Below are 10,662 nucleotides of genomic sequence, written 5' to 3'. Positions count from 1 at the left end.
GAGTTTCTGGAAAATCAAAATGAATTGCAGCACAGTTTACAATGGGAACAACAAACCCAAGGTCTGGAAGTGACCTGGGCCCCCAGGCGCACGGAGGACGGACCTGGTCCCAATGTGCCACGTGGACCCTGCATGCGCGGCACCACTCCGTCACCGCTGCGCTTGCCCGGGGCCCTGTGTGGAGCGTGCACCGCGTCTCTCAACGACCCAACCGCCCTGTGTCTACTTCACGTCCGGGATCACACCCCACAGGAGAAAGGCCTGTCTGTCGGCAGGGCTGCAAAGACGCAGGGGAAGGAGGGCCTGATTCTGCCCAGGGAGATCAGAGAGGATTCTGGAAGGAGAGGACTTTGGGTTGAGCGTGAGGGGCGAGCAGGGTGCAGGGAAGTTCCTGAGGCCAAGAGCCGGGGCTGAGAGAGCACCGGCTTGTGGGAGGGTTACTGGGAGCTCACTGGGCAGAGCCGTGGGAGATGGAGACGGTTCCCCGGCGACAGCGGCGGAGCCTGTGTTCTCTCCTGCTCTGGGCTTTCCTGGGCCAGCGTGGGAACGCTGACTCCCAGCGCGCATCTGGGCAGGCAGCGAGCGGGCTCCATGGTCGGGGCACTCAGCGAAGTGCTGCCCGCTGCGCTGCGAACCCAGGAGGTCGATGGCGCCTGGGGACAGTCAGAGGCTCTGGGAGGTCCTGATGCTCTTCATGCCTAATGGAAAATGTCCCCCAGATACAGGGCCACCAAGCCGCTTGTGTTTTGTAATTTGTATTAACATGACACAGAAGCGGGTTTTGTGGAACAGACTCTGGGAAATATTATCGCGGGTGGTGTGGAGCCATTGACTGTTCCTTGTTTCTTGTGAGCTCCTCAGCTGGATTCTGGCCCTGAGAAGGACGGGATGCCTGAGCTGGGGCACTGGGCTGACTCAGAGTGACCCAGCCTCTCTGGGCTCTTGCAGCGAGATGCCCTGAGGACCAGCAGTGTTTGGGGCCATGTGCATGTGGGGTCATTTGTGGCCGTTAGTGTCCTGGTCTTCAGGCCTTCACACAGGGGCACCTGCTCTGGTATTTTTGAACCAGAGGATAAAGTGGGAACTGCAAAAAGGGGTTCCTGGACCCAATTCCAATGTGTGTGTGTCTCGGGTGCCCTATATCTTCAACGAGCAAATCTTGGATGCCAGCAGGTATCAGAGAATTCAACTCAATTCTGACACCATCTACCCAGAGACAGCATCATATTCCACAGGCTGAGGGCTCCTACGAGACTGTGCACCCACGCTTCAGACGCCAGCTGCAAGTCCCCGTTGATACCTGTGCTTCTGACCGACAGGCTACAAACTGGAGCTTCCAACAACCTCCTCCACCTCAGGATGACAGTCGCAAGTCCAGGTTGTTACCTGTCCTTCTGACCAACTGGCTATAAATCAGAGGTTCCCATGACCCCGTTCTTGGGTTTGATTAATTTGCTAGAATGGCTCACGGAACTCAGGGAAACACTTACTTATGTTTACCAGTTTATTAAAGGGTGTGATAAAGGATACAGATGAACTTCCAGACGGAAGAGATGCAGAGGGTGAGGTATGAGGGAAGGGGTGCGGAGCTTCCATGCCCTCTCCAGGGCGCCACTCTCCCAGCACCTCCATGAGGTCACCAATCCGGAAGCTCTCTGAAAAAGGGCTGAGGAGCTGTCCTTTTGGGGTTTTATAGAGACTTCATTACGTAGTCATGACTGACTAAGTCATTGGCCATTGGCAACTGACTCAACCTCAAGCCCCGCTTCCCTCCCTGAAAACCAGGGGAAGGGACTGAAAATTCCAATCCTCTGATCACACGGCTGATTCTCCTGGCAGCCAGCCCCCACCCTTGGGTGGGGTCCAAAAGTCACCTTATTAACATGAACAAGAAATTTCAAGGGTTTTGGGAGCTGTAGGCTAGGAACTGTGGATGAATACCACATATACATGAGAATATAGTTTGGTCATCTGAATGACCAAATACATAAATCTTATAAATCACAGTATTACAGGATGCAGAAGAAATAAAACTTGAAATGTTTCGAGTCAGAGCTAGTCGGGATTCTTTTTCTGAATTTTCTGTGCCCCTCGAAACCTGAACCACCCTGGAGGGTTTGGGGTTACTTGAGGGGCACATGGAGAGGAGTTCGGTCCAGTGGCTCTCTGCCCTGACGTGTGCCCTCCTTCTCCTTCCTAAACTTCCTGAACTCACTCTGAGAGTGGCCAGCAGGGTGGCCAATACTGCTGGGGCCATATGAGCTCAAAGGCAAACCCCAAGGGAGTGACCATGAATCTCAGATGGCTCACAAGCAGGTGAAGAGCTGCTAACCTGGCCGGCGATGAGAGACAGGGAGGGACTGCTGCCCACCCCGTCGGACTGGAAGAATTGGAACCTCAGTCACAGCAAGTGTTTGCCAAGACGTGGGGGCACGGGCCTCTTGTGTTCTGTTGGTGCAAGAATGGTCTTAGCCTGGGTGTACCACAGGACCAGTGGTCCCGCACCTGGGTCTGCTCCAAGAGACACTCATGCAGGCCCCTAAGGACTGGACAGTGCATAGTGACGTGCAGCAGCGCTGTGGACCGAGCAGCAGGGGTGCCAGGACGGGGCGTAGATCACACCTCGAGTGGACCCAGAACAGTGTCCAGTGCAAGCCAAGAACAGGAAAGAAATTTGTGGTACAATTCCATTTACGTGAATTAAAATGTAAGTATTCAAAAGACAGATTCAAGGAAGCCTCCACATTCCAGCAAGCCTATCCACACATGGGAGTAAATGCTTCCTTCCAATGGGAAGGAGGATGGAGGGGGATTGGAGAAAAAGGGGGGAAAAAGGCAAGAACCAGAGAGTGTCTCAGCCTGGGTTCCCTGGAAAACAGAGCCTGAGGCGAGGATTAGACACTAATGCTTTCTTACGGAGGATGGATGGGAGCCCGGGTGGAGGTCGCCCCATGCGGGGCCTCATTGCCTGGTCTTTGGCAGCATCTCATCCCTGAGTCTGAGCCAGGGAGTCCAGGATGAGAGCGGTTGGCCTCCAGCAGTGGAATCGCAGAGTGGTGCGGTATCCGGTGGGGAGGAAGCAGGAGGCTGAGGTCAGGAGACTGAGAGGCCAAGAGAGTCTGAGAAGATGCCTGGGAGGAGGCCATGTTGCCCAAGAGTGAAGGAGTGCCATGGACTCATGGGTTGAGAAAGTCGAGCCCAAGTCTCCTTGCCAGAGCATGTGTACGTGGACGTGTCTTAGATCTAAACAGACCAGAATTTGAATCCTGGAGCACATGATGTGACAGCTTAGCCTCAGTTTCCACCTTGATGGAATGGAGATAATGAGAGTCTTACTTCATAAGACTTTTGCAAATATAGTGCCCAGCGTGGTTGGCACTCCACAAAGGCAGACTTTGTCACTGAGTGGGGCAGGTAGGCTGCTCGGCCACCCCTCTGAACCCAAGACCACCGCATTTTCCAGCTCCGCTTGTCAGGAGTCTTTTTTGTGTAATGCAGCCTTGGCATCCTGCAGTAAGGTGCCCTCTTCCAGGAGAAAACCCACTGGAGTCGTGCTCCTTCCTACCACGCACACCCTCTATGTTTTCTCCTTAGGTTTCTATGTTTTGACGCCTGATTACAGCCAGTCTCACACTCCGAGTTCTCTGCGGACTAAGCACTAATTATTTCATGTGTCCTGAAATAGAGACAACGTGCCACTTATTGCAGTAGTAATTGGGATTTGTTTTACCCCCAGGAAACTTATGCACACAGGTTTTATTCCATGTTTGTTCATTAATTCAGCTATCCACTTCTCACACGCTTACCCAGGGCTTACGATGCACCAGGCACAGTGTGGGCACTTGCGTTCCAGAAGTGAGATCCTGATCTGGTCCCAGGCCCCATAGACTGTGGGGGGCAGATGATGGGCACGTGGTGGGATGGCACTGCGATGGAATGTGGAGGGGGCACCCGGGAGGCTAGTGCCCCTGGAGGCCATCAGGGCTGAGCTGTGAAGCATGAGTGGGATTTCTCAAGGTGGCAAAGTGGGGCCCGTCGGGTGACGTGTCCTGATGAGGTGCCCACATTTGGAGTGAAGTGTCCCTGGGCTGAGAGGAATAGCAGGAAGTGAAATTAGGGCCCGATGAGATTGGCTTTGAATGCCAGGCCTGGTGTTATTCTGTCAGATTTTAAGCAGGAGGTCACTCTGGTGGCAGCAGTGGTGGGAGGGGTGGGAGATAGAATGGGGTACGGGGCAGCGAGCCTGGGCGTGGGGAGGCCTCTGGGAGGCGGGGATCACAGACTGTACCAGGTCCCAGGAAGGCCTGCTGTGCAGACCAGAGGAGGTACTCTGGCGTGGTCCGGAGTGCACGCACGTTAGACATTGTCCGGGCTGGTCACGGCGGGGACACCTGTGGGTCTGGCACCCTCGAGGGCTCCCCGTCCTCTCACGCTCTCTTGGGGCAGTTTGTGGACATCTTGCTCTGCTGCTATTCCTGCAGTACTCAGGAGAGCAAGGTTTGCTTATGGAAATCCAGCTCAGTCCTTCAAAATTGGGTCTGTTTTTATTTTAGGGAATGTACTTATTTTATAAAACAGGACAGATTTTATGTGTTAATGTGGTATACTCAATATAAGGCGTAAAGTTATTAAACAGTAACTTCATAAACTACTGCTGCAGGGTTGGGGGGTTTGACGGTATTTCCTAGGAAGTATCATGGTCCTTTGCAAAGACGTGTCCACTTTGGCTTTTCCTCCAGACAGCAAGTGACCCTTTCTGCCTGAGCCACAAGGCTGAGCTTGGTGGAGGGGCTGAGAGAGAAGGCGTGAGCGAACCTACACGGGGACAGAGATGAAGCGTCCAGTGTGGCCCTCCCTGAGGGAACGAGTAAGCGCTGGTGTTGGCATTGGCTTGTGGCTGGCCTGGAGTGGGGGCCGAGGGCTGCACAGGTGCGCCCCGTCTGCCGGCACAGCGCTGCGGGACTTCTCCAGTGGGCGTTTTCTAATCTAGAGAAGGTGGTGTGCAGACAGCCGGCGCTCTCCGTTGTTGTAGATCATGAGTAACTGCCGCGCTGGGCCCTTCACCTCTGTCCTCTTTGTTATGTTAGACTCACGGAATTCTGGTATTTTTTCTTACCTACTGACGCCAGATACCGGGAGGCTGTGGAAGGATCTAAGCAGTAGTGGTGCCAGTGTGTGAGGTGGCACATTCGTCTGGGGACTTCTGGGTGCTCATGGCTGTACGTTGCGTGTCATGCAGCAAAGGGAGCAGGTGAGGGGGGCAGACGGGTCTTCAGCATGAGGAGCTCCAGGTCGTCCCTCTCAGCAACGGCCTCATTGCTGGTAATGGGATGCGGGGGGGATGGTGACAGGAGGGGATGTGCAATGTGCACAGGGCGTGACTCCTCCTCACTGAGCAGAGGGACCACGGCTCCTTCTCCCACAATGCGGATGAGCAACAGGGACTCAAGTCCGTGTCCTAAGAATCTGCATGTCAGGCTCATCTCCATTGCTGTGCAGTGTTGGCCCCGGGGCTCAGAGAAACCCCGGTGGGGTGGAGTGGCCAGAGGCTGTAGCCTGCCGTGGCATTTTGCCGAGCATAGTAAAGGAAGCAAACTTTAGACAAACCAACTGATGAAGACTGGCGTCTTGAAGTAAATTTTGGATGAAAGTGTTGAGTGAGCTTGAGAATTACTGGCAAATTATTATTAGGGCTCACTGAGACCACACAAACCGAGCACAGGCCAAGAACCGCACGGGCCTGGAGGGAGTCAGGGGAATCTGGGGTGAGAGGAATGCAGACTGGCCACTCGGGTTCTAGATGCTGGTTTTGGAATTTCTACCTACTCTTCCCAGTTGCCACCGTTAATGTAGGTCAACTGTTCGTAGGTCTCATCTGGCAGTGTGTCTCCATGCAATGCCTACTAACCCCTTGGTTAACCACATCTAGTTCTGAGTTAAAAAGCCCTCTAGATGGATGCCTGGTCATCCACAGTCAAGACTGTGTTTCCCACCATGAGCAAAGCTGGGGCACTCCTCTCTCAAGCATGGAGACTGCGTTCTGTCTCATCGCATCAAGATCTGCACATGAGAAAGCCCTGCAATTACAAAGGGCACTGTGTGAGCAGTCAGGCATTGGCTTCTGCGCTCAGCCACTCAGGAGCCAAGGCCCCTTAGACAGGTCACTGCTCCTCTCTGGGAGGCTGTTTGCTCACCCATAAAATGAGGGCTTGAGTGGACTCAGTGAGCCCCATGGTCCTTGCAGGCTTGAAACGCTTCAATCCTAGACTGCGCCTCTTGGGCAGTGGGGATCATGTCTCTCCTTGGGCCTAGCCTGGGTGCTTAGGACACTCTTAGCAGACCCAGGACAACTGCCGGCTCTCCCTAGTGGGGGCCTGTGTGGGAGAGAGCATCTGATCCTACTTTCTTGATGGGGCTCGGTCTTTGGCAGACAATAGACAATTGTGGGCAATTCAGTGCATTCCAGGGTGTATGTCTCATGGGCATGCTCTTCATCAGACATAGAACAGCTGGCTTGGACCAGGTGTTCAGACTCCAAACCCAGTGCTCCTCTTGTGGAATCCCAGGGAGAAGTGAGGTCCCTGTGTAAGCCAGAGTGAGGTAGAAAAGCGTTAGTGCAGTGGATACGTGAGGTGTGCCTTGCAGAGTCAGTGGAGAGAGCTCTTGGGTTCCATTTCATCATTTAATTCACCACTGACATCTGGGGAATAGCTGGCGGTCCTGCCATGAGCCATGCTTGCTACAATTCCAGTATGATAAGGGAGAGTTGTTTTCTGTGCCTCTTTGCTCAGGGTCTGATCCACAGTTGGTAGAGACAAAATTCCCCTGGAAAGACACTGTAATGGCCAATGTAGATGGTGGCAGATTATGTATCATAAAATGTGATTGCAAAATCAACAAGCCAATTACAGTGATTAAACCTTTGCCTTTTCAGAGCTGCTTGCAAAGCTGAGTTGCTTGTTGCTTCATCAGGCGGCTGTGTGGCTCAGAATGCAGGGCTGGAAGAGGTGGGTGAAGGCTGCGTTGGAGGATTCCTCTCTCTCTCCTTTGGGAATCCTGTCCCCACTCTGGCCTTCTCAGGATAAAAAGAAATTGCTAAAAATTCTTTTCATTTGGGTGTTGGAGATGGGGGTGGAAGGTAAGGAACATTGTTGAGTACCTATGGTGACTTCATATAGTATTACCATTACATTTTAACAACCCTGAACTAGGTATTGGTATCATCATTTCACAGAGAGGCTCCATCAGTTTTCCTTGCTACAGAGCAAACCTGCTCAAAACTCAGCAGCTTAAAAGAACAACCACCATCTGTTTAGCTCATGATTCTGCTAGGTGGTTCTCTGGTCTGGGCTGGACTAGGCTAATCTTGGCAGGGCTTGCTCACGTGTCTGTGGTCAGTTGGTGGGTTGACTGGGGGCCTGTTGGTCCTGAGTGACCTCATTCCAAAATCTGGACTGCTGGCTGGGGTAATGGGGGTGGCTGTATCTGTCACCCTCCTGCAGGCTCACCCGGGTATGTTCCCATGTCAGAGGAGGGTTCTGAGAGCAGCAAGAATGGAGGCTGAAAGGCCTCTGTTAGGTCTACACTAAGTGTGAGCACAACCTCATTCTGCCACATCCTGCCTGTCAAAGCAAACCACTATCCAGACCAGAATGGTGGGCAGAGCCGTGAAGGACGGCGGCCACTTTTGTAACCTACCACATGGAGAGGCTGAGGTTCTGACGTTAAGCAGAAGAGCATGCAGCTGGAATTGAGGCCAGCCTGTGCTTTTCCAGTACTGTATGTGGCAGCAGGGAACCTCCACTTTAAAAGACAAAGCAATGCTCAACTCAGTTGAATGAATCTGTAATGTGGAATTTGGGGCAGCAATGGCTGGTAGCGGGGGGAACTTTGGGGATGGATGGTGAGTTTTTTAATGGCCAGATATGGAGAGGATCCACTGATGTGGGGCTGCTGAGTCCTCCTCGGCTGTGAGGTTCTGACTCTGGTGGGCCTCTGACTAAAGGGCATCTGTATGTGCTTCTGTCCCCTTCACCCCCTGCTCTGTCCGCTTCCTCCACGGACCCCTTCTTACTCTCCCATCCTCATTTTGTTGTGCAGGAGGCATGTGTGTATGTGACTTCCATCAGAAGCTGTGCTTCATCTTTTGGGAAGCAATGGGGTTTAAAAAGACAGATTCATATCAAATAGATTTCTGTTTACAATGCTCACAGCTGGTATTTACTTCCATATTTCTAAATAACATGCTGATACTGCTATCTCTTGATTAATCAGTTTTAAACATTGTCTATTGACTGTAATGGAAGACGATGATTTAGCCACCACAGACTGCCCTGCATTGGCCCTTCCCCCGTCCTTCTGTATATTTTGATCACAACTTTTGGTTAATCAATAGTCAGTGTTTGTTACTATGACAGAAATTTTGCTTACTGCTAAATGAAGTAGACGATGATGATGTTTCCTGGACTTAATACGTGCATATTTTCCCTTTATTGGTTTTCTGTGTACCTATGTTTATTTTTTCTAAATGCTTTACCAGATCAGTTATATGTGAATCAATATTATTTTCCAAATAGTCAAACTGACATTCTGTCAATTTCCTTGTTTCCTGGACCCTCCCACGTGGGTTTCTGGCTCTTGGTTGCTCTCCAGACCCCTGTGCAGCCTGTCATTCTAGAACTTCCCTTTGCAGCATGAATTCCTCGGTCTCACGACTTCCTTTGCTGCTTTACACCATCGTTTTGCTGAGGCATGTCCTCTAATAGCTTCCTAAGCTGTTAGAAGTAAATTTTTAGGGTCCCTGCACATCTGAAAATATTTCCCCCAAACAGACTCTGGGACATGGATTTGTGTGAAAGTGATTCATTAAGAAAGTATTCCCAGAGAAACTGGGAAGGGAGTGGAGAGAGCAGGAAAGGGAAGGAGAAGCCAGATCAGCTGTGATTTCGGATGGAGTGCAGTCCTAGCCTGCTCAGGGAGCTCTGGAGTAGAAATCACACCACAGCGTTTGTCCGGTAAGAGGCTGTAGGTCAGCTGTAGGTAGGGGTGGGGTGTGGGGGAGCTTAGCTCCAGGCATTCTGTCTGGGCCCAAGAGTGGTCGCATGGCAGCCACTGTGGGGTAAGCCACTGGGAGCCAAGCACACAGCAGCTGGCGGCATAGGACTGAAGAGGTGGTCTGGGGGATCCGGACCAAACATCACTAGGGATGCTCCAGTCTTCCCCGTGGCTGCACTCTTGGTTGGCAGTTTGGCAGCTATATCAGCAGGGTCCAGTGTTCAACGAAGGAAATATAAATTGTTAGAGGTGTTCACATGATGGTTGGAAGGGCTAAAGAAGCCATTTCTAGGTGGGTCCTCTTGGAATGATTTTCAGAACAATACAGAATTGCCCACTAGGGAGGTGCTCTCCCTGACGCAGCCTCTGGGACCCAGGCAGTCCCTCCTACCATGGCAGCAGCCTCTGGGCCCCGGAACTGGAGGACAGACCCTCAATTCTTCCATCCAGGCTCAGAGCCATATAGAAAGAAGCCACCCCAACCGCTGCCACTGCTTGTGTCACACCAGGAAGAAGCAAGAAGGAATCTGGGGACCTGATAAAGGAAAATGACCCCTTCTTAACCAGGACTGGCTGCCAGAAGCTGTGGGAAAAGTGCCTCTACCTAACGCAGAACCTACTTGCTGTCCAGGACCCTAGCTGTGAGCAAGTCTGGGAAATAGCGTTTTACCTGCCCAGCTGTTACAAACAGAAGGAGGGTAAATTGTACAAATATCGTACAGCTGGATATACAATTCTAGATTAAACAAACATTTCTTTCCTGAGTGTTTTGAAGGCATCGCTCCATTATCTTCTAATTTCTGGTTTGGCTGTTGAAAAGTCTAACGCCATTCTAACTCCTTTATAAGAACTTTCTTTCTCTCTTTCTCCGTCCTGAAGCTCTGAGGCTTTCCTCTTTCTCCCTGGCATGCTGGGATGTTATGATGGTGTTCGCTGGGGCAGGTTGCTTTTCTTTGCTTGCGCTGGGCGCTCAGAGAGCCCTTTCAGTCCCAACATTATGACCTGTGCTATGGACTGAAATTTGTCTCCCCACAATCCTATGTTGAAACCTAATGCCCAATGTGATGGTGTTAGGAGGTGGAGCCTTTGGGAGGTGCTTAGCATAAGGGTGGAGGCCTCATGAATGGCATGTGATTCGGGCCCTTACGTAGGGACCCCAGAGAGCTCCCGCACCCCATCCACATGTGAGGACACAGTGAGCAGACGCATGTCAGTGAACCAGGGGCTCTCACTGGACACTGCCCCTGCTGGCACCGTGATCTTGGACTTCGCAGCCTCCAGAACTGTAAGAAATGCGTGTTTGTTGTTTATAAGCCACCCCTTGGTGGTATTTCTGTTATAGGAGCTTTAATGGACTAAGACAACCTGGGAAATTTTTAGCATCATGTCACTGATAATTTCCCTCTCCTGTCTTTTTCATTCTCTATTTTTGGATCATATATTAGTCAGACTGCAGATCTTCCAAATTGAACCTTTGCGTTTCTTATCTTTTCTCTTTTATTTTCCATCTCTTTTTGCTCTACTTTTTGTTCTACTTATTTCAGCCATTATAATTTTAATTTCCAGGAGTTCTTTGTGCATCTGTTACTTCTCTCTGTTCCTGCTCTG

This window comes from Diceros bicornis, chromosome 10 (genome assembly GCF_020826845.1).
Source record: "Diceros bicornis minor isolate mBicDic1 chromosome 10, mDicBic1.mat.cur, whole genome shotgun sequence".
Lineage (NCBI taxonomy): Eukaryota > Metazoa > Chordata > Mammalia > Perissodactyla > Rhinocerotidae > Diceros > Diceros bicornis.
The sequence above is the reverse complement of the archived record's forward strand: the minus strand, read 5'-3'. Positions refer to the sequence as shown.